Source organism: Poecilia formosa, unplaced genomic scaffold (assembly GCF_000485575.1).
Source record: "Poecilia formosa unplaced genomic scaffold, Poecilia_formosa-5.1.2 Scaffold89, whole genome shotgun sequence".
NCBI lineage: Eukaryota > Metazoa > Chordata > Actinopteri > Cyprinodontiformes > Poeciliidae > Poecilia > Poecilia formosa.
The window spans coordinates 673,328-698,391 of record NW_006800028.1 but is presented as its reverse complement, the minus strand read 5'-3'; the positions used below and the strand labels follow the sequence as shown (position 1 = coordinate 698,391).

The window sequence follows — 25,064 nt, the reverse complement described above, 5'->3', positions numbered from 1 at the left end:
TTTTTTTTGCCCGCAGCTAATAAAAACAAATTTAAGCTTACGACTACAGACCCAAAATAATAATAATTACAAAATATCACAGAAATGAGGGCTCAATAAAATGTATTTTTGGTACCTGCTTAAAGGTTATTTCCAAAAAGGTATTTTTAGTCTCACAAGCAAACCTCATCCGAACTGATATTCTAATGTAATACTAGATAGTATAATATAATAATCTACTATGTAACACGTTTCACTGAAATAAATTAACTTTTCAATAGTAATAACATTTTTAGACTATGACTGTGAACTTCGCGGTCTTGAGAGTTTCTGTGATGACGCGAACTTTACGGTGACTCCAGGGTTGATGTGTAACCGGGAAGCACGTGGTTTTGTGCGTGCGCGCATTAGCGCGTGCCAGCCCCAGACCAGGAGGGACCACCAGGGAAGAAGAGCTGTGGTCCAGATCGCATCTATAGCAAAGTAGGGTGCTGCGAGTAATAAGACGGAGGATCAAACTTGCGATGAAACAAGAAGGTTCTCAATAATCTCGTAATATTTCGCTGTTTTCTGTCTCCATCAATATCTTTCCCCTTCTCCCCAGCGCGCATTTATCCTGAAAGGCTGCTGCGTAAAAATAGAAGTACAGTTGTCCATAACTGGCCCCCACTGACACAATAGCTCCCATTCCTCAGACGTGGCTCCTCCCTGTATGTGTGAGAGCGTGTGTGTGTGTGTGTATGTGTGTGAGTGTGCAGCGGGTGGGTGACAGCTGGGCTCGCTGCGCTCCGCTCCAGTCTAAGCTTCTCCAAATAGGATGACCGTCGGCTTTTGTGGAAGAGGACTGCGTACGTCTCCGTAGCTCGTTCTGGGACACCCTGTCGGTCCGGTCCGTCCGGTCTCACCTGAGGAGAACCTAAGAACTAGAACATCGCTTATCTGTTTAGTGTGGATTTCTGATGGATATTCCGATTTGAAGAGGTGCGATTTGAGCGCGGCATGTAACAAAAAGAAGCGCAAGAGAAAAGTAGCGCTCGTATTGTTATTCTGAAGCGAGCTCCCCCGTCTGAACTGCTTGAAAGGACAGATCTAATGGATTATTAAAATAGAAACCAGAGCTGGCATACCCATTCATGAGCTGAAGGTAAGATTTTTCTTTATTTATGTCAAACTTTATGCGCTAAAAGCTGCCTCCTCCTGTCTGTTTCCACCAGTCTGTACAGCCGGGAGACAAGTGCACAAGCGCCACTGGACTTACTCTATTAACCCAATGCGTAAAAAAAAAAAAAAGAAAAAAAAAAGAAGAAAAAAACTTGTTTCAAAACAACGCGAGCACAAATCTGTATTGTTTTTGAATCTATATAAGGATTATTACAGTTTTTACAAGATAATATAAAAGAGGAGACTTTCGTGCGTCACCCCTTATGGTGTTTATTCATATGGAATAAAGGAGGTCTGTAGTCTCTAAGGTTCTGTTTAGGATTCACAGAAGCAAAACAGAAGAAAAGCGATGTGTGAAGCATCAGCAGGTACATGAAGGGACAACTTTTATGACCTCACAGACAGTTTTCCTATTTGTAACAAATTTGTTTTTATTTTGAAATCAACTTTTTTTGTTGTTCTTTCTGGAAACGTTAGGAACTCACAGCTAAAATTATCTAAGTTTAATTGGCTTTATGCTCAGTTTAAAAGATGGTTAATAGCACATTTATTTTCACATAGCTGAAATTGGATTTGATTAAATTTGTAATCAGTGTGAATTCTAATGATGCAACTAATGTTGACAGTTTTTTTTCAATCAAAGCGATGTCGATAATGATCGATTTTCCATTCAGATCAGGATTTTCATGTCTCTGTTGGCTTACAGTTTCACATGCATACACACACACACACACACACACACACACACACACACATGCACACTGGTTAGGGTGTGTTCAAGGATTTTGAGCTACCAGGCGGTGGAGTGGTCACAATTACCCTTGTCCAAAAGGATCAATCATATGTTTGCAATTCTAACCCGGAGCCAAATGTGTTTGCCATTAGACGAAGTGCTACAGTAGCACATTAGAATAAAAACAGGACCAAAACAGTGTTATAGCATCAAACTGATTTTTATTTTAACAAGCATGACTGCCAACACCCTGTTACTCCATTGTTGCCCCTTCTCCTCTCTTCTTCTCTCCTCTCCCGTCCTCCGCTCTCCTTGTCCAGTGTTAAAGATTCCCCCCTGAGACACTGGGAAGAGCTGGGAGAGGTGGGGAAAACTCCAAATGTAGGTTACAGATTGTGAAGTTTGCAAAAGAGAATGAAACGAACACAGCCGGGAATGCCTCCCGTCAGCTGATTTTCAGCAGCAGCACATGGTGTTTGGGAAATGTAATTCTGGTATCAACTCAGAAAAAAAAATGATTTTCTTCCCAGAGAAGCTGAAAGAAAAACATTTTACTCATTTCAGTTTTTTTCTCTCTGAACAGAAGAAATATTTGGCTTATCTTTTTGTAAAATAAGAGATAATGTGCATTTGCAGCCTGTGGGCCAACTCTGCTCTTATAAACTGGATTTCAGTCCCACTGCTGGATTGAATTGAGCTGAATCTGGATATATTGATTGGTTTGGATATATTTTTTCCCGTATAACTGAATTAGATCGGTTTGACTTGTAAAGTGCCATAAGAAGACTCTGGATTGACCTGACTCTGACCTGGCAATAGGTATGTCTGCCTTACCGAGGAAAAGTGCAAGTAGGTCAGATTTTCTCATTTGTACCTGGGATTCTTGCTTCATAGTAGATTTTTTTTAACTTGTTCAAAAATCTGAGCCAAGGTAAAATAAATTATTACGAAATCGAATAAAACAGCCATATATCAACTCGTCTGATTATTGAATTCTCGAAATAGAAAAATTATTAGATGCATTGAGAGATTATGGCACCTGGAAATGTCTTATTTTCTACTTGATCGGTCCTGAATGGTGGCACCCGGGTTGGAAAGTCTAAAATCTGATACCTACAGGTCATGTAGACAAATGCAATCATCAATGCTGAAGTTGTAATAGAGTGAAGACGTGTTTTCAGTATCAGTATTCAGAGGAAACACAAAAGCTGTAAGAAGGCATTTAAAGGGAAATTGTGTTTGTTACAGGGATTTCTACAACGAAGGACTAGACGTCAGCTTGTCTTGGTTTGGTTTTTCTCTACTTTTGTACCTTGGACATTTTCTCTAATTGAAAAAAAAAAACCCCTCTGCAAACCGTGCATGGGGCAGACTCAAAAACACTCAGTATCTGTCCACAGCCTGCACTTCTCCTCCTACAACATCCGCCTGAAGGCAGTCAGATGCTCTGGATTCAGTTTTTCTTATGATCTTCCACAGTCTGGAAATCCCAAACAGTTCCTTTCATTACGGCTGCTCACCACCACAAACCCAGAAGGCTAATCCCGCCTTTAACACTTTTTTATATAAACACTCTGTCACGCAGAAGTGCTGATACATGAATTACAGCATGATTACCTTTTGTGACAATGGCCCGCCTGTTGTCCTCGCGGAGAAGCAGAACACAGCAGAGCGACCCGGGCCGATGCTTGTATTTGGAGCAATGCTCCGTGGAGCGTTTGATCCGCCGATCCCCTAACAATAGCAGTGGGGACGGCTTTGTGTGTGACTGATGTGAATTTGTCACAGTGTTTGTGTGTGTGTGTGAGTGCTAGAGAGCGAGGCAGAGGGAGTTCGTCTCTACCTTTGCCAGTTAAGGACACATGCGGATACTGAATACGGAGGTTCTGAATAATTGATAAATGGCTTTGCTCCTGTTCAAATGAATTGGCCGTCTATTATAAACACGAAGAGCAGCCAACTGCTGTTAACTACTGCTCCTTGTTCAGCCAGTGTCAATACCCAGCATTCAACAGAGTGTGTATTTATGCATATTTTATAAAAGCCATGTTTTATTGATGTGCATCCTTGGTGTGTGGGCTCCATTTTTTAATTTTTTAATTTTTTTTTTTTATAACAATTAGAGTACAAGGAAACATCGGACCCATTTTCCTCCACTGGATGTGATTTATTGATGCTTAACCTATTTTCCAGCTTCCACATTTCTCTAAATTGCTGCCACTTAAATTACCCGCTTTAATGGCGAGTGACAAGCCCCCCCCTCTGCAGCTGGGGAAATTTGGCACACTTTGATTTTAGAAATACAGGTCAGAGTAATAAAAAAACACGTTCATGGACTGGTCTTTTACACGGGTGACATGGCTCATTTGCTAACTTTAGCTGTGGCTAAATTGACTTTATTCTGCTGTGATCCAGAAGGCAAAAAGAGGATGATTTTCTAACCTGCATTACACAAGTCCCCTTCCGGATAAACATTTTTCTACTTAACCTCCTCTGCTCCATCTCTTTCATTTAGGCTTGCTATGATTTTCCCCGACCCTCTGAAGTCGAACTCATTATTTGATAAATGGCTTTCATTTTTGCTAAGGAAAACATGCTGAGGATATTAGCAGAATGAAAGGAGATAGTCTGGTGTGTATTTGGGTTTTCTTCAGAACTAGAGGTTTATTTACTTAAATCCTCGTGCTTTCAAATTGAGCCAGAACATTTTTGATTTGCTTGTTTGTAGCTATTTGTGACTACAAATCAGCCATGAAATTTCAATTTTTACTACCGGAAATCAACAACAGAGAACATCTGGGGGATGCCCTTAGGTCTTTGCTGCAGGAACCTTGAAAGCTTCACCATGCTTTCCATACTTGTGTGCAAAGAGCTGCTGATGCAGAATATTTTTTAGGGTCAGATGCACCATATGGTTCAACGGATCTACACTCAAGCCAAATAGATGAGCTCAGCGTGTTGGTTTGATTGATTTTTCACTAGGAATTGATATAATTCTTGCCTCTGTGTGGTGATAGTTTGGCACCCGAGTGGACCTAAATTTAAAAAATGAAATGCAGTTTAGTGAATAAGATACTATAAACTTTAAATGATTAAATACTGTTTCTGTGAATTGGACTTGGATCAGAGTGACAATCTCTGATTTTTGAACAGAGGTTCTTCTATGACTTTATAAACAGTTAACATCTTTGTTGACAAAAGACCAAAACGGATTTCATCCTGTCCCAAACAGCTCTAGGTTTCAAAATTTTCCATCTATAATTTATTTATTTATGAACTATTAAACGGTCATTAGGTTTCCATTATGCGTGTAATTCCGAAGAAATTGATGATTATTTACACAGGAAATGAGGGTAAAAGGTGCTGCGTTGCCTCAAATGACCTTAATGTGTGCACTGACAACATTTAACATGTTTCCAGGCAGATTAGCTATTTAATTCACTATAATACTAATAAAAAAAATCTATAAAATAGTGCTGTGTTTTACATGCATTATGTACTTTTTTGCAAACCGGTCAGTCTGATTGGAAACAGTGGATGGTTCATGGAGGAAGATTACTGGTGTCACACTGTCTCTGACCTCAGTTTCCTGTATAAATAATATTCAGTCTGAAAATAAGCAGCAAACTCAAATGCGAAGGCAGCTTAAGGGTTCACAAAACAGCATCATCCTAAACTTCTATCATATTTTGGAGATTGGAAATATTGTAAGACAGTAAGTCTGGTTTGGTTCTGGCTCCTCCCAGGTCAGCTGCATGCCAACCCATCTGGGTCTACACAAAATGAAGACCCTCTGAGAATCATCTACTCAACTCAATATATTAACTGGTTCTAATATTTTCACAGAAACTCACTTAAAAATAATCTTGAATTACTCTTAGGTTATCCTGTTAATGTGCACAGTGAGGTTCTGTTGTGGTAGGAAAGACAGAAGGCGGACTAAGTGCAACTGGAAAGTGTCAGATTACCATCTTTGGTGAACAGTAGTGGTCTTATGAGGGATATGGCACCCTGCCCAGGGCGCCATGGCATGAGGGTTGGGAGTGGGATTACACTGAGCACTTAAAACTATATACTGTATTTCCTATTCGGATGACTAGTTGATTGCAATAATTGGTGGCTTAATGCGATGAAGTTTGCATCTGATTTTGGAGTCAAATTAAAGGGCTAATTTGGTGTTTCTATTGGGAATCTGGCCTGTTTTCACACACCTGAACCACATGAGTTTCTACTTGTAGTGGTCATAATGTAACAACTGCCTGGTGTGCCTTCTGTACGTTATAGTCTGGTATGCTCTCTATCCACTGTATGGCTCATTGACAATGTAATCACTGTCGCATCTCGGGCTTTGGCGTCTGGCTCCAGTTCGTTCTGCCCTTCACTCATAAACACAAACACAAACACCCGCATGGATGCCACGGTTTCCAAGTTTTATCGTGTTGTTCTAACTGACTACTTTCTCACCACTTAGCCTTAGCCCTTCTGAGTCCATGAGTGACTGTTGAATTAACCATTCATGTGTTCAATGGCCTTCATATTCTCCATATTTGCATAATTGATTGAGCGTGTTTTTTTACTCTGCCAAAAAAAAAAAAAAAAACAGGCAACTGAGTGTCTGCTGTTGGCTGTGGGTCCTTGGCAGGGCTTTGTTATTGGAAATTAAGTGAATTAGAAAGCGATCGCCAGCCCACCACCTCTTCTGATGTTGGGAAAGACAGCTGAGAAGCCTGCATGTTGGATAAGACAACACAGCGAAATCAGATTATACCTCATGGATTTTTCCTATTTCAAACACTTAGGCATATCCAACAATAACATGCTGTAATACCTTTGTCACAGATGAGGTTGTTTTTTTCGTTTGTCATTACCTAAATGGAAATGAAAGCAAATGCATTTGTGGGGATAATCCGAAAGCAGCAGGCTTTCTTTTTTTTTTAAATGGGAAAGCCTGAAAGTCTTAAAAAGAGGCTAGCCATGTACTGCACAGATCAGATAATATGAAACACGGTATGCAGTGTTAAAATATGATGTCCTATTTCTTGTCCTGCTGTTGCTTTGCTTTTTAAACACGAGGTGTGTGAGTCACAAGGACGACCAAGCTGTGTGCACGGACTCATTAGGGCCACATCCGCTGCCGCGGCTGCGGTCATGACTGTGGTTAGTTTGTTTGTCCGGAGCCAATAAGGAAAATTATGTCATGCGAATCGGTCTCCTGATTTGGTTCTCCACCCCTAACACTACTGATAGCTTGTGTCCATGTTTAAGTCAGGCATCTGTGACAAACAGACGAAAGGTGGCTAATGATGGAGGCGGCGGAGGTGTGGATTTGGGTGTGCGTGCTCGCTGGGAATGTTTGTGCGGCGTTGTTTGAGTGCATCTGTCCCTCCTCCCCAGGCCCAAACGATTGGCACTGCATCTCTCATCTATTAATCATAGAGAGCGCTTGCTCTCTCATTCGGTTGCCATAGTTTCAGGACCTGAGACAGTGTTGGGGTGCCTAGAGAGAGGAAAAGTGAGGGAAAGAGGAGGAAAGGAAAAGAAAGGAAAAGAAAGGAAAGGAAAGGAACAGAGAGGAAAGGACATGAAGTGCAGAGACGTAAGTTTAGAGAAGAGCTAAATCGTGTAAAAAGTGTCGGAAAAGGGAGAGGAGTCTAAAGCGCAGCTGAGGAGGCAAAAAAAGGGGGGATGTGACTGACAGAGCAGTGGCAGGCTAACGCACCGAGCAGGTCTTCACACTGTGGATGTGAGTGCTTCAAGAACCAAAATGGATTCCATTTTTATCTCGGCAGTAAATCCTCTATCTCCCCCTGCGAGTGCATCTCTTCAATTTCACTCACTCTCCCCCCCTTACACACACAGGCATACACAAACTATTTCCATCTCTGTGCTTTCTGCCTCCTAAAGACACCAGAAGAATATTTTCACAGTAGGCATCATCTTGTGAACAGCACGCTCGTGGGGCTGATGCGTCTTGGTTTGTCACAGTACATTGAACTGCTGTTATTTTATCTTACTTTACAATGGAAATTCTTTCCACTGAGCTGAGATGGAAGACAGGCCCGGGTCTCCACTTTTAAGCTCGGCTGGATGCTTTGATGTTAAATCATGCTGAAGTGTGTTTATTATTGTGTTATTTGGTTGTGGATTATATGAATCAGCCTCTATGAAAATCTCCAAGGCAGAGATTACCTCTTGCTATCAGGTTTTCACTACTTTTGTAATATTTTTTTTGTTCTTCTTCTTCTTCTTCTTGTTCTGCTTCTTCTTCTTCTTCTTTTTCTTCTTCTTCTTCCTCTTCTTCTTCTTCTTCTCCTTCTTCTTCTTCTTCTTATCAAGATGTGTTCTTCTTTCTCTACATTCAGATTTTGTCGGCACAGATGAGATTAGGGTGAGAACCAGACATCCAGCTCATGAGATGAGATGGTATGATTCGTGGTACTGGATTGACGGGAAAAAGACAAGATCTGAGCAATACTTTGTTTAAATAAACATGTTTTATCTTTACGGAGCAAGGTGGCTTCATCTCTTGTTAGGTCGCTCCTAAAAACACCGTGCATTTTTGTCACGTTGTGATTTGTTCTTTTATGGCTTTTGGTTGTTTTATTACTACTTATGTCTTTGTTGGGTCTATTTTCAAAGTGTGATGCTCTGGTTAAACACACTTTCATATCTGTTTGTTGTTTGTTTATACCCTTTTTTTAAAATAAGTAAAACAGGGTTGGAATTGGATTCTTTATTGTTTTCGAAATGGGAAACAACAAAGCAGATGCTGACTTTAACATGGTTAGCGGCTAACAGTTAACCAGTAGCACTATTCTCACATTGCTTACATCTGGTTTGTCACTGTGTACTTTTCTGTTTTCCACTGAATTTTCAAGATCCTGCTACGAAAACAAATAAAAAGTGATGCTTTCAGAAGAAAACTGTTGAGAAAGACAGGACCTCCATTTCCTGTTTTCACAAATACAGGAGAATGTATTTAAAAATGTTTGGGTTTAAGCATTTCAAGTATTTTAGATTTTGAACTAGCGGTAATCAAAAGCAATCTCAGTTCAGCAAAAAAAAACTGTGAAACATTGGTGACATTTAGCACCGACTGGATGCTACACAACAGATGCTAATTTTAGCTTTGTGAGTGGCTAACTCATAGCCAGTCTAAGTATTCTGACTGTGCATCTTCTCTGTCATCGTTTCATTTTCCTGCCATGCACCCCTAATGCTACTGCGCAAACCATTTAAAAATGGTGGAGGCTTCGTCAGTGCTTTTGGTGCTGACCGTTGATATTAGCTCATCATCCGACTCAGTCAATATGAAGGGACGAGGAAAGAGCCACTTTCGTTATTACTTCAAAATAAGAGCCTCAAACACTGATGTAATAGGATGTCACTTTCCTATTGTTTGCTCTTTGGCTTTTTTTTCTCAGATATGACCTCATAATCTCATTTGAGGTCTACCCGCGGCCTAATGTGCTGCTTGTATCATCGCCTTTTCTCTCCGCATCGTACCCTGCTTCTGAGTGTTTCCACTGGGAGGTTTTTGGAGAGCGGGTGACTGCCAGATCTCCAATCATGGGATTCTCAACTGCATTCAGCCACCTTTTACTTGAATGCGTTCACACAAATGGACATGGACACACATCGGCACATTTAAGTGCACTCAGTTTCATGCAGTGGGGCATTTTCTTTCAAGTTGGTAAGACTGAAGAGGAATAAAGAAAGCTTGTCATTTGTCTTGTGGTTCATGCGGTGGATGCCAGTGGGCAGAAACCTTAGAATCTCTGACTGAAGAGAATGCTGTAATTCTCCCCCATCCATGTGTGGACTTTCTGCGGGGGAATTACCATTAGGAGACAGCGGGACAAAGGAAGAAGCGAGAGGTCGCGTTTGCTCTCTGTGCTGATGGCACTGAAGTGCTTTTGAGCCTTTGAAGTGATGGGATTGCAGGTGACATCATAGCGCTCACATTCTCAGGTGCAGCAGGTGAATTAATCCAGGTGGAGGATGGGGGTAAAGGTGGATGTGTGCGTGCGTGTGTGTGTGTGTGTGTGTGTGCAAATCCGAAATGCACTCGGGTATCGGTGGAGGCAGGCATGCATGTGTGGATGAGTGTGTGCATCCGTCATCAAAGCAGAGGAAAGCCAGTGTGTAAGTCGATCTGTATGCTCATAGCGGAGCAGCAGTCGTTCTCTCCCAGAGGCTATGAGCCTCGCTGAATGTGGAAGAAGCAGCTTCTTCTCAGCAGCACAGCTGCTGGTCTCCACGCGGGGGCCAAACCAGGCCGGACAGATTTAGTTTATCCTGCACATTTCTTAACTTTCTCCACACCAACACTCCCGGTCAAATGATCTCTCAGAGGAGATGCAGTATCGCATGATCTAATATTGCTTACTACGTCATGATGTAAACATTTACGAGGCTAAGTGGACAAGCTCTGCTCAAGCAACCGTCAATGGATACCCTAGACACGAGGTAATTATCGGAGCAGCCTTCCTCAGCTCATCTGACACACAGATGATGATCATTGTTGTAATTGGTCCTTGGTGAATATTGATTATTTCCAGATGGTTTACAAATCCGTACAAAGACCTGCAAGTCTAACCCTTAAATTTAAAAAGGAAAAACTTTCATCTGGATTAGAGCAATCAACCAGAAACAGTTCTTGTTTCTTTTAAATAAAACGAAGCTTCAAAATTCTAAATCTGTTTTTAATTGTCTCTTTTCAGTGAAAATAGCCTGCTTTGTATTTTATTTTTTGAACCAGACATAATAATTCAGACCAGATTTTTAGGGGGGGAAAAAGTGAAGTAGTCTTTTAATTTAGGGCTGATACAAAATCCATGAATTGGATACCAAGTTTCACATCACTACCCAGTAGTGAAGCCAGACCCTAAACAACAATAGCTACATTTTTTCAAAGTGCTTGTGCCACTCCTAGTGGAATGACGCCCTGGGTGGTGAGCCACATCGCCATATCAAAATTCGCTACAGATCAAAACAATTACCCCCGAGCAGGATTTTGTTGAAAACACATCAAAAGGACAGTGTTACCTTTCATTTAAACAGGTTTGAAACAAGTGAAACATGTGAAACAAGACACTGAGACGGGGACTTCTAACTATGGCCAATTGTTTTGAAAAGCAAACAAAGCTAACAAAACTTATCTGTCTTTGTTCAGACTCAGATATAAATAAAAAAAATATATATTTTCTATGTTTTTTTTTTTGGCTAAATAAAGAAAAAAAACTGGCCATTAAGATGTTGATAAATGTCCAGTGTTGGAGGAAAAACCTCAAAATTAAAGCCCATTTTGCAATAAATGAGTTTCCGTGTAACTCCACTTGCCACACAGAGAGCTAAAAAATTCAATTCAGACTGATTTAGTCTGATGTGAGCAGTTAAAATACCTTCATGCTTCTTTAACTCGTTTCAAATGCCTAAACAAGGTTTCAAAACACTTTTTATGTCTTCGTAAATTGAAGAAAATCTACAACTTCTGTTTTAAAGAGTCAATGTTCAACTATTCGGCTAAGACCAGTCTTAAGTGCTAGAAAATTTAAACGTAATTTATGTAAATAAGCAAAAGAAGACTTGTTTGTGGTACAGCTACAGAACATTTTGTTCTTTTTTGTGTGTAGCTCCCTACACTTTGCCACTCTGGGTGGTGTGCCATGTTGGCCATATTAAAAACCGGCACAGTTTCCATTCACAGCGTTTCTCTCCGTAAATAGACAAACGCTGGAAACCTCTGAGTTTGTCTCAAGCCTTGTTAAGAAATCCTCTCGGTCACAGTGGTTGGCAGACTACAGGAGCTTCCCTGGAGGGTCCTCCATTTCAAAATCCAATCAGGCAGAACTCCGAACAATATTACCTCTGTGTGTGTGTGTGTGTGTGTGTACATTTATTACATTGCTAATGAACAAATTGCAGCCATGTGGCATGGTCTGGTGGCGCGAATGGTGAAAAAACAGAGCACACACATCACACACTCCCCAGTCCCCAGCCACTGCCTTCCCCCCCTTCACCATCATGCACACAAACACCCAGACACACACACACACCCACGCACACACACACACACACACACACACTGAAACCACAAGGCTCCCAGTGTTCTTGGCCTGTCTGTCCATCAGCTCATGCAGAGTGCTGGGCTGGGAGTACTTATCACCACTCTGCTGAGTGGAGGCCTCACAAAGGCCCCCTCACATCACACACACACACACACACACGCACACACACCTAAACACACACGCACATGTGCAAAGAGTACGGCGAGCACCGGGAGGCTGCTGGATGTGCTCAGAGCTGCTGCGGCTGATTAAATGTATGGTGTGACAGCAGCCTGAGCTGACACTGGGAGGAAAGCCCGATAGGTAAACGAGGCGACTCGCAGGCAGACAAAACACTGTGAGGTGATCCTTAACATTCATGGAAATACTAAATAAACAACCATTGTTTGGAGAAATACCTTGTTGTTGGAATGCAGGTTTTACTTAAATAATACTGGACCTTCAACATGAAGGTTGTGAAATATTTCAGTTCAATGGTGACTGTAGTTAGGATTTAATGGATATGCAAATATGCAATAGAAAACTCAAAGAATGCAGTTTTCGTTTAGATTTTTTAAGCCTTTTCCTGCCCCCTGACAGAATGCCACCCTGTGCAGAGAGCCATATTGCCCATATCACAAACCACCACTACCAGGGGCACAAAAAAATAGCATCATCTCCTACTTGTAAGCATGCTCCAGTGCATGAAACTGAGTCATTCATTATGTTGGTTTGCATTAAAACTAATCAGTAATGACTTACACCATATGGGTAGCTGCTAAGGGCAGCATTAGAAAACAGCAGCATAATGAAAGTTATCTGTCAGTTGTGCACAGAGCAAGTTTTTTTTACTTCTTTTGTGCATGTGCAGTCAATGGGGAGCTGGCATCCCGGTGTGTTTTATCCCACCCCAGAATCTCATTTTAATTGACTGGGTGGGTGGCTCACCCAAGGCCCCATTCATGCAAGAACAGCCACTGCTTGTCGTCATTAGCACCATCGCAAATTGCAGATCAGACAGATTCCTTGGCTTGCAACTTGAACACAAACTACACTTCTGAGTCAACTAAATATGAATATGATTTTTGTTTTCTTTTGCTTTTGACAGATTTTTGTTTTTGTTTACGGATACGGTTTTTAAAAAATGGGAAATATCTATAAAAGCTATAAACCAATAAAAAAATATATTTTTAGATTTATTTTTAATTAAATTAACCACCTAATGCACAGTATGAACAGATCTTACCCATATGCCGTTATATGAAGTCTAGTTCATTCCACATTCTGATCATAAAGTCAGAGTCAACATGCACTGATTGCATAATATCTATGAGTGGAAAGCTAACTATCTGAGGAAGCCCTGCTTATTATTGCATCAAGTTTTAATTTGACTTTGCACTCTGACTGCAAAACCCTGGATATTTGTTCAAACGAAACAAACAAGACTCAACTGTCAGTGTGCTTCTTTAAAGCACTCATCCTAGCAGTAATTACTCACATAGAAATGTGGCAGGTAGAAGGAAATGTTTGGAAAGCAGCAACTGACAGAGTCACGCAGTCAGCCTGACAACCATGCAGATATCCAGGTTAGGGGGAACCGAGGAATGCACAGACTCAAAGAGCTAACTCGGATATTTAAGAAGACAAGCTGAAAGCCAGACAGCCTGTCAAAGGGGGCAGTGGAAATAGCCTGCAGAGTAAGTAAAGGAGGCAGGGAGCGGGGCTTTGAGTCACACAGGGAAAAAAAGAAACTCAAGACATCTCTCTTTCAAAATGAGTTCTTGTGAAAAGAAATAATTTTCAACCTCGCCCCATCCGTTCCCCCTTTAATATGGACAAAAGGTGCTCTGTATGAGTGCAGGTAATCAGGAGAGCAGGTTTGATAGGCAAGAGGACATACAAGCTGTGAGGCAGGAAGACTGAAGTTGTGCTCTGCATGATAATGTATTCATTCATCCCCCACTCTGATAATGTTCACAGCATGCTTGGGTTGATTCATTCATCACAGTCTACTGGGGGCCTTTTCCCCCCTTATTTGTTAAAAAACGAGTCTCAGCTTTTTAAAACCGTTAAGGTTTGCTCACTGGATTATTCGCAACGTAAATTCTTGTGCGTGAAGCTGCGTGAGTCCACCTGCGTTTGGACCTCAGTTGTTTGCATCTCTGTGTTAACAAGGACGTGTTGAGGCTGAATATTCTCCAGTGAAGCCAGTGTTATCTCTCTAGATGCTTAGTTCCAACACAGTCTGGAAATATCTGAAATTTGATTTCAGTACAGTCCAAGTCTGGAAAGTACGGAATGAGAAAAACGAGTGGGGAATAGTAAGTATTTCCAGATTCCTCTCTTACCCCATCCTTTAAAAATTGTCCTTTCTTCCCTCTTGAATCCTTCTTGCATCCCTTCACTGCTTTTTTCTACTTTATGTTCCTTCTGTTCTTCCTCATTGCCTTCCTTCCTCTCTCTTCTCTTTTTGTCCCTCCTTCTTTCCTTCTCGTGTCTCTTTCTTTCCTTCAGTTGTTCCTTCTTTCTGATACTTTATCATTTTTTCATTCCTTCTGTCCCTAAATTCTCTTTTCTTTTGCTTCTTCCCTTCCTCTCTTTTGTCTTTCCTTTCTTGTAGTTGTTTACTTTGTAGATACTTTCCTTCCTCTTTATTCTTTGTGTCCTTCCCTGTCCTTATATGTAGTAGAGTTTAAAGCCAACTCTGCTTCAGAAATATTTGCTATAGATTCTCTGTAATTTCTAGTATCCTAAATATTAAGGTAGCTGTCCAGGACAGTGAACTTGTCTTGTCCTTTCAAATCTCACCTGTCGCACTGATAAGTTTGCTATATATTCGCTTCATTTCATTTAAATGTTCCGTTTATCTTATGAGTAATAAACAGCAATTTCATTCTTGATTATTTAATTGGATTTGCAATTTAAGCGAGGAAGCGTGGCCGGGCGCCCGGCTTCTGTGACAACAGTTTAGATGAGTCAAAGCTGGTGGGACATCATCACAGCGAATTAACTCCGTTTTGACAGATTAGTCTGATGTGTGTGTGCTTTTTCGGCATCAAATCCTGTTTCCATGAAGGCTTTAACGTGACATTCTCAGCAGTCCGTCAGGTCGGAAAAACAGAAGACGGCCAATCCATTAGTCAGCCTCCTAAGTTTCTCTCTTCCTCTCCGTCTGTCTCTTTTTATCCTTTTGTGCGGCTCTGTTTCGGGCCGGAGCACATTTGAGATAAGAGTGCACGCATTAGATCTAGTAATGCTAGCTACTCCAGTAATACTAGCCTGGTAACCAGATAGGGGCACCAAGAGACAAGTGAGACAACATCTTAATCATTTACATGGAGTAGCTGGGTCTCACTGGTGCGTAATGGCTCTTTTTTCAGCTTTTCCAGCTAATTGTAATTCATCAAATGCTCTTCTGTTTGGGGTTTCTACTTTAGATATGCACTAGAAGAGTGTAAACACATTTTTAGCTGGTTTAAGCTTTGATTTAAAGGTTAATTAGAGCTGCAAACAGATTTTTCTCTGGTTGCCGCGGCTCACATTTCAAAGAAACGGTTGTCCCCGTCGCCTTGGTTGCTCTGCAGAAAATAAATTCAGCAATCTGCTCTCCATCTTGAGTTTACTCTGCAAAATTACAGTACATTACATCATGGCACATAACAACAAAGACATCAAGCTGGCAGGAAAGAGAGGTGGGATGATTCTTCAGAGGTGTAGCTCTGACCTAGATAGGATTGTGAGTTTGTAGAGTTAAGCCGATTCTGTGGCGTAGGCCTATTGTTGTCATTCAGCCCATACCTGTCTTTGATCTTCATCCTCCCCCTGATGCTGCGCTGAGTTTTCCTGCTCAGCCCTGTGAGCTACCGCCATCCTGGGCCCAGCTGAATTCCCCCTAGCAAAACTACTTGATTGTTGCAGACTCTATCTAGAACAAACAGGCTTTTTGTGTTTTCCATGCAGCCAGCTGATAAGACGGGACACGGTGGTGTGCTCACAGTGGCGCCGCTGCAGCAGTCATTCGTTTCACACATTAACAGGTGACGGACTCAGTGTGCGCTTGTGCTCGCTGCGTGTGTGCTCTGTAGTTAACTCTGGATGACCCAGACTTTTGGTAAATGAACAGTCACAGATAAGACAGACGGCCGAGACATGCATCAGGTGTCGTTGCAATACCGTGAAGAACGAGGATGTGGTTGCCTATAAACAGCTTCTTTGTGTACACTGGAGTTCACTCAACCTTGGACGCAAGTATGCTCAAACATTTGGACTCGATAAATCAAGGTTTAGAGGCAGCTGACTGGTGACATCTGAGCAGTGAGGTGACAAGCTTGAAATGCATTTAGCGCCAGAATATACAGCCTCGCAAAAGTGTTAATGCGCATTTAAAATTTTTCACATTTTGTCAAGTTACAACCTCAGACCTTTGGCAGGTCAAACAAAGGAACATAACATATGCCTTTCATTCCTTATTCTTTTTTCGGATCAGACATCCACTACTATGATACCCCTAAATAAAATCCAATGGAAGCAATTTTAAGTAACCTAATTAGTAAGCAGAATCCAGCTGTTTGTTTCCACTTTCTGATTAGTTTCATTTGTTCGATTAAAAGTACCTTTTGAACATAACAACCTTTATGGTGGTATTAAGCATACTTTTCACAAAAAAACATATTTCTTTATTATAAAATGGTTTTTGATTGGTTTTGACGTATAACGTTCTAATTTTAAATGTCATGTTTTCATTAACTGTAAGTGGAAAATAATCATAATTAACATAAATTGCTCAGTTTGTGTGTGCAAGTAATCAATAGAACGTGTTTATCTTTTTGATAAAGGTGCTGAAACTACAGGACTTTTTGATAATATTGTAATTTATTGAATGGATCTGTAAATCCAGCAGTTCTATGAAAGCCTTAGAGGTTTGTTAGAGAACATTAGTGAACAAACAGCATTATGAAGACCAAAGAAAACAGCAGACACATCTTGGAGAAAGTTTAAAGCTGAGTTAGGTTATAAACTAATATCCAAATCTTTGAACATCTCATGGAGATCAGTTCAGTTAATCCTATGAGCCATCTGCAAATAGGCCAAACCCTGGCTGTCCACCTACTGTTACAACCTGGACAGGGTGTAAAACGATGCAGCGAAATAGCTCTAACACACACGGTCTCTCTGGTGAAACATGGTGGTGGCAGCATTGTGGTACTGGGATGCATTTCTTCTTCAGCAGCAGCAGGGAAGCTTGTCAGAGTTTATGCAAAGACAGGTGGAGCAAAAATACAGGACAATCCTGGGAAAAAACCTGCTAGAAGCTGCAAAATCAAATTAACCCCTTAACTCTCACCCTTCTTGAAAGCTCTCCATCAAGGCTGCCTGAACTTGAGGTAGTTTGCAAAGAAGAAAAGGCAAACATCTCAGTTTGTAGCTGAAGCTGGTAGAGACACATCCCAGAAGACTTTCAGCTATAATCGCAGTGAAACGTGATTTTTAAATGATCAAGTTTTAACTCAGTGGGCTGAAAACACACATTCTGAAAAACAAAACACTTTGCTCTGACTTGTAACCTTAATGTGACAGCGTATTTGAATTTTGCAGAGGCCTTTTTTTATAGTCACTCTCGCTCATAGGCCCCCATTTTTCATTCTGAACTGAGAGGCATGCTGATTACAGGGAGCAGACCACTGCAGGGTTTCCGTTATTTTCCTGTCCACTTCATATCTGCTTCTCAGTCTTACTCACAGTGATTGTAAGATGCTGCCTACATCGCCTCAATTACCTGCAGAGGGTTTTTTTCCCCTCCCCTCTTGCATAATGAGGCCTGACTTTCAGTTTTAATGTTCTCATTGCTTGTCCCACCCTAGGGGCAGTCGGGTAGTTACTCCTTCTTCACAGTGATTTCCATGCTTTTAAGGCTGGGCTAATTACCACAGATGACAACAGCATCCGTCTGAATGGAAAGGATGAGCACACAAGAGATGCTTTTAATTAATTAATTGATAAATCGCTGTTTGGAGTCCTCAATGATACCGAAATAGACAGCAAGGTGCTATTTTTATCCAAAGGATATAGGAACAAGAATGCTTTGGTCAATTTAAGATAATCTAAATGGATCAGTTGTCCTTTCTGTTCCAACTGAGTAGTTTCACATCAGCTTTTTCATCCTTAATTCCTTGTGCCACCTTATTGAGATTAAATAAAGATTGTGGCTGGGGTGGATATTGATTTTAGAGGCTAGAATGTTAACCGATTCTCTGGAGCTTTTTATAGCCATTAGATGTGGTTATTAATTCCCAGGGATGAATTGTGTTACATCTAAAAGGAGGGTGCAGAAGCAGATGGCGAGATTGTGATCAATAGAATCATAAATCCTTTTTTTTTTTCTTTTTCTCTTGTGTTTTCCCTACTTCCACACTTCCTCTTTCAGGACAAAACCGCTTTTATCATGGGTTCAGCTCATGGTTCAGATATGCTCGCAAATCGTCATCATATGATGTGGTCATGGGAGTGTGACAACAGGAAGCCCACAGAGGAAAGGTTAGTCATAGGAACAGCTTGCTGACTGCGGAGCGGCCTACCATATGCTTCTAGTAAACAGAGCTGAATGGAGATGTTATTCACAGAGGGATGTAATGAAGAGCAGGACATAGAGGGGGGAAAAAGTGTGTGTTGATTAGCGAAGGGGGTTTGGTTACCCTTTTAACTGATAGCTATCTCTCAAACGGACAGAAAGAGAGGCGCACCTGTATTACAGCCATTTGTATAAGAGAACAAATAGTGGATTTTTTTACCTCCTCGCAGAGGATGCAACTTTATCCATCTCTGAGGGGTTTCATAGCAGATGGACAAATAAGCGTATGAGATAAAACGCTTTTTGGCAAATGTTGACAGCAATGTAGTGGTTATGAATTTAAGATATCCTAAATCAAATCCAGCAAACGGCCAGGTCGGTGCAAACAGGCAGAACATAAATTCAAGATAAAAGCTCCCCAAGCCTCATGCTGCCTCAGGTTAGAGGCACGCTGTGTCATGCCTGCCCGGTATCTACGATCGGGGCTCTGGGCTGGATTCCACGTATCACGTATCAGCGACTCGGACATGTGCCGGGGAGTCGGATGACTCCGTGATCGGATGAAGATGTGATCCACGAGAAGCCGGATTCTCTGACTCGGGTTTTATTTGTTTTCCGCCGGAATCAGACTTGAGAAACACGGTTTAACGAGGGGTCAGCGGGGACCAGTGGACTGTAGGACTGAAGCGGTTAATGGATTAATGTGTTAGGTGACCGACCAGGGTTTAAATGGCAGCAAATGATGGTGGAATTACCGAAGCTGCTTGGTCAGGCTGATGAAGAGGCAGGATCAAATGTCTTCATTAGGAGGGTGTGATGAGTGTCTGAGTCATGTTTGAGAACAAAGAAATTATTTTATGTAGCAGTCTCATCTTTCTTCCCAGTCATAGTTGTTCATATAGTGTGTAGGAAAAGTCTTCATACGCCCTGACCTTTTTGTTCATTTTCTTACTTTTTAATTAGAATGTAAAGGACTAACACAAAGTACAGCTTTTTTTGTTTTGTGGAAGGAAGAAGACTTTCTCAAAATGTTTTTCAAACAAACAAACAAAAAATCTGAAATGTGTGGCTTGAATTTATGTTTAGCTTCCTTTACTCTGATACCCCTTAATTGTATGTATGTGGGAAAACTAAAACTCATTTATTGCCACAATAAAATGTGGTTTGGCAGTATCATGTTGTAAGGACACATGGTTCAAAAGACTTAATAACTGATAACAGTAATGTAATTTTCTTTTTTTAGAAAGTTTTTGATAAATATCAGCCTCCAGTAGAGGAAATTTTCCTCTTTTAGGGCAGATTTTTATCTTTTTCTGTGTTTTAAAATTTTACAGTAGAAGTGAAATGGTGGTTCTATAAAATGACAACAAAGGTCCCATAATAGATGTATTTATTTTTATCATAAGTTGCCTTTTTCATAAGGTGAGAAGTTTAGATCAGATTTGAGAAGTTTACATCAAAGCATATTAATATAAAACAATGGTCCAGTCAAAGTCCAAATCTAAATCCAATTGAGAATTGTGGCAAGATTTGAAAATTATTTTTCACAGATATTCTCCAGTCAGTCTGGCTTAGCTTGAGCTAAAGCATGGGGTAACATGTCAGTCTGTAGATGTGCAAAGCTGCTGTAAATGACTTGCAGCTGTAGTGACGTCAAATGGTGGTTCAAGCCAGCGAGGACCTGGGGAAATAACAAATGCACTTTGCACTTTTCAGATTTGTATTTAAAAAATAAAAATAAGAAAAACATGCATATTTTAATTCCAGTTGACAGTCATGTGCTTCTTTGTGTTGTATCACATCAAATTATAACAATATGTTTTGAAGACTGTGAAAAAAAATGTCTAAAGCGAACAAGTTCAGTTGAATATGTTTGCAAGGCTCTCTAACCAATATTTTAGCCAACAGAAGACAAGCAAACCTAATTTACCATAAATGCAGGATTTTCCTGGTTTGACTGTTTTTGGCACCATCGCTCCCTACAGATCAACTGGGAGCTCTAAAACTAGGAGTGTTACAATATTGCTGCATAATATAACACTTTACAACACCATCTGCTGCTTCTTTCAATTATAATAAGTTCATGAAAGCGAACATTAGAGAGTGGCCAAGCTATGAACACTAAATCAAATCGACAGCATGACTTTTGACATGCTGTAGATCTGGTTTTGTTCCCTCCACCGTTGTTTAGTGTTCAGTCAGATCTGATTGTATTTCTGCCCACCCAGTCTGCACTCCGAGCATGCAGGCTATAAGCTGTGGTGGGAAATCACAAAGAACCATTCAACCAGGCGTCCTCCCCCTGAACAGATCAAATGTAAAGATAAGACAAACAAACTCATGTTGGCTGCCCAACTAAAGCATGTGATACTTCCTCTGTCTGTGGTTCACTCCGTGCAGCAAGCTTTCTTTCTGAGCTTTTTGGGTATAGAAATACAGAAAATAGGATCAGATTATTGTAAAGCCTGATTGTCTTTTCTGCAGGTGGACTGGGAAATATTACTCTTGTCCTTGTGCACAGTTATTTTGCAAAGATAAGACAGGACAGCAGATTTTAATGGCACTTTGGGAATAATCGCTGTTCCAGATTTGTTCTTTGGTTTCCTGGAACTGGATTACTGTAGCAATCATTCTCTTTCTGCTCTCTGGCATCCAGTACGGCGCTGTTGCTAATGTTCTTGTTAGTTGTTTAATGCAGTCTTTACAAACCCTTTGAGAAACCCACGCAGTTTATTGTGTTTAAGAGGATGTTTCTTACTTCTGGTGGGTCTTTTGAAAGGCACATTGAAAAGCTTTTGACTTAATACCCGGAGTTAGAACTGTGTTTTAGTGGAGAGTAAGAGAAGCGTACAGTTATGCAAAAACCGTAACAGGCTGAATGCTAGGACAAAGACATGTTCATTTTTGCTCTGTTTTTTAAAATGTTAACTGCTGACATTTCATAAGGTCTTGAGTGTTTCCATAGGGGAGAAAAGGATGGGTCTATCTACCCTTCTGGCTATCAGAGATCGTTAACAAGTATCTCTCCCCCCGTCGACATTCTCCAAGCTACTCTGGATCCCATTGTCACCTCAGGCCAGAGGTTTACATAAATCTTCAAACGGATTGTGTCCCAGTGGAAAATCTGCTAAAAACCTCCAAAGTGAGGCAACCAGGAAGCACACTGATCCAATGCTTAAACAACCACAACAGCTCTACTCTGAGCCTCCATTAACGGTGGAGCTTTTCAACATATTTCCTAGACTGAGTCCAGTCGAAGCTCCTTTCAGCCTATCATTTTACTGGGGTTGTTCATTGTTTATGGTCCATATTTTAGGACCATATGTAAGAGTTGGTTCAGTGAAACCCACCTATTCGTGGTTTGCGTATTTGCAGACCCCCCTACTCTAATTATTTGGGGAAAATTCACCTGTTCATGGATTTTTTTAGAGCATATCTAAAAAATGGGGCCTGGGAGGCTGAAATACCTGCGTGCAATGCGACTTGAGACTATTGGCTGGTGTTCCCAGAACAGCTAATTCAGAAGAGGCATTGATTTAACTTCACACTGACTGGCTGCACCACAAAGAGCGAAGATAAGGAAGACTGAAAGGTAGATGAGGTGTGTGTATTGATGCATGTTAAGTTATATTTGGTGTTTGAACCATTAAACAGGTAGTTACAATTGTTTCTAGAAGGGTTTCAAGTATTCATGGGTTTTCATTGTTGGTCCCTAACTCATAGAATACTGGATGTCTAGTAAATCAGAGTTGACTCTCATCCTGGCTACTTCACACTCAGTTGTTCCCTGATCCAATGCATGATGTACAAGTTATTGCCTCATCTGCAAAACACAAAGAGATTCCAGTACAGGACGCCCTCCTCTCATTGACTAAGGCTACATAAGGACACAGATGTTGCAACAGGAAAGTTGTGGGTTGGGGACATGCGATGAGGCGTTTAAATGGTCTTGTTATATATGCGTATATGTTATTGCTTGTTTTCCCATTCATGCAACTTAGGCTGCCCACTTTGTGGGCAGCCTAAGTTGCCCACAAAGTGGGCAACTTGGCTGTCAACCTCTCTAAAGTGTGCTTCACTTCTTGCTTATTGTCTTTTGGAAAAGACTTAACTGGGTGCAGGAGTAGATGGATGGATTTTTGCAGCGGATAGTCTCTTTTCAGTTTAAACTTTTACATTTTTCTCTGTTTTTGCTTCCTGCCTCATGTTCTTTATGCTTACCCCTGCTGTGCGCTTGTGTGGATTTTGGGGTGAGTGAAAGTGAGTGTCTGTGCTGGTTAGTTGTTCTCTTCTGAGGAGTGCTGGGAAAGCGGAGCCAGGTAGACCAACCCAAAGCAGAAGAAGAAAACCAGGGCAGCCAGACCCTCCTTTATGCCCCATTAATAACACAGTTCCACGAAGGACAGCCGGAGGCCAAAGAAGCTCTGTCAAGGTAGTTCATTGTGCTGTAGGAAGTGAGTTGTTCATATGGTAATAGCCACAGAAGCTGGCTCCTTCAGAGCCCGTTTGTTTTAGAGAAAGTTGTAGTCCCTCACAGAGGACGCCTGGATGGAATGTGACAGGGTGCAAGGCTGTTTAGTTACTGTAGCTTAATTGACCCTGAGAAAGCTCAGGCCGAAGACGGTGGGAGGAGGGATAGAGGAGAAAGGAGTGGACGGAGAAATAGGACAGGAGAAATGTTCAGAGCAGCAGGGGATAAAACTCGAGGAAATTTTAATAAAGACAGAGAGAGAAAGGAAAAGCGACGATGCTTTGTTTTGGGAAAAGTTGCTTTCTGCAGTGGAATCTGTCTAGATTAAAAGAAAAAATAGACCTTATTGGTGAATGTACAGCACAATAATATGAAAACTACTTGAAGTTCCTCTTACTAATGAGCTGACTTGTCCAGAATCCTCACATTTCTAATTATTTAGACACATTTTATTTATTCTTCCATTTATATGCTCATTGGTTGCTGATTTGCTGTTTTATCTTCTGGGTCACGGAAAGAGCCGAGTCTAGTCCTTTTTCATTTGGCTACATCACAATTACATATAAAAAACTATACTTTGTAGCAAAATATGAACTTCATATTATCTGCCTTGTTTAAGACATTATATATTAGAAGGTGGAGAGAAACATTTATGTCCTCAGGGGAGCTATAAATATAGACACAGGACAAAACTTAATGCTTAAGACAGTCTGATGGACAAATTATGACATTATGTTTGCAGAAACAAATTGAATACAGTAAACATTTTTTTTTCCCACAAAGTACTATTTTTTACCAAGGGAAAACCAGAAAATTACTTAATAATAAATAATTTCATAGGAATATCCTGATAGATCAGGTGCAACCCTTAAAAAGGAAACATTTCCCTGCTGAAAACAAACTATGATAACCTTTCGACATGAATAACTTTCAGCTAAATTTACACCGACTGAGATCAATAAGGATTAATCGTTGCATGACATGTGGGCTCTAAAACTTTGATAATTTCTTATTTTTCTAATCTTTTATAATGATAATAATATCAAACTGCTCCTGTCACATAGTTATCAAACACACTGTGTTAAGTGGACAGAGTGTCAGAGGGGAAAAGAACGAAAAGAACGTGGGTGGGAGGTTGTTTGCCTGCCTGACATTCCCCTGAAGTCGCTACCCGTAAGCTTCTAATCTGACAAGTTTGATGGATGACGCAGACACTCTGCACATTCATGAACTTGCAGCACACACACAAGCTGTGCGTGGGCTCCTGAGCCACTTTACACCCAAATTTCTTGCTGAAATGAACACCAGTCATGTCCATCTTTCACTGTGAGATGTCTCCTTCTGTTTCCACTCGCTACAGAGGTCATAAGGTAGTCCGGATCGAAAGGACCTCAGCAGATCTTGGACAGGCGAGTCATTATTTGGACTGACGCTGTGCTGAAATTGGGGGGGAGCTATTTTAAGGGCCCAGCTGCAGTGTCCCCCCTGTTCTCCCTATATCTCTCTGTGGGAACTTCGTCATTGATCTATTGCCAGGCAGCATCCACTGCTCCACCCTTCCTCAGCGGGAACCCTCAAAGCATCTCCACCCTGCGGATTTCACCTTTAGATGGCCTAGCAGCTGTAGTGTGGCACAAAACAAATAACAGTGTGCAGGGAGATCAGTGGAAAAGGCTTTTAGTGACACTGCCAGCCTCGTACCGCAATGCCCCGACCTTCAGCTGAAGATTCTGCTTTGTGTTTAAGGCAGTGAATTGTTGTCCGTAAATTACAGGCTCAGGGAGCCTTGCCCTTCTGCAACGTTTGGAAATGGAAAAGCATTCCTCAGGTATGTCGGCTGGAATAAAGATGAAATGCAGCTTGTGTCTGAAACTAAGCATTAAATGGCTCAATGGAGGACTGTTGTTGATAAGCAATGAGCCCATTCCCGCCTGTGGAGGTTACCCCGTTTTCTGCTTGTGTTTGTCTTTTTGGATTTCTTTTAATAAAATGACTTTATTTTGGAATAAACACAGCTGCGGTTTGTTTCCACGGTAAATTAAAAGCAAAAGTAATTGATGTTAGATGTGGTACACCGTCAGAGTAAGCATGATCTCACTTCAC

The 25,064-nt window shown here is 41.1% G+C and overlaps 1 protein-coding gene across 1 annotated transcript in view; it reads left to right on the top strand.

The window, feature by feature from the left end:
• The first annotated feature begins 473 nt into the window (after positions 1 to 473).
• Positions 474 to 25,064, top strand: part of LOC103141820 (semaphorin-6A-like) — a 116,923-nt gene continuing 92,332 nt past the window's right edge. Inside the window, exon 1 of the mRNA XM_016674038.1 lies at positions 474 to 1,123. The gene's annotated coding sequence lies outside the window, so the exon portion shown is untranslated. The remainder of the gene's footprint in view (positions 1,124 to 25,064) is intronic.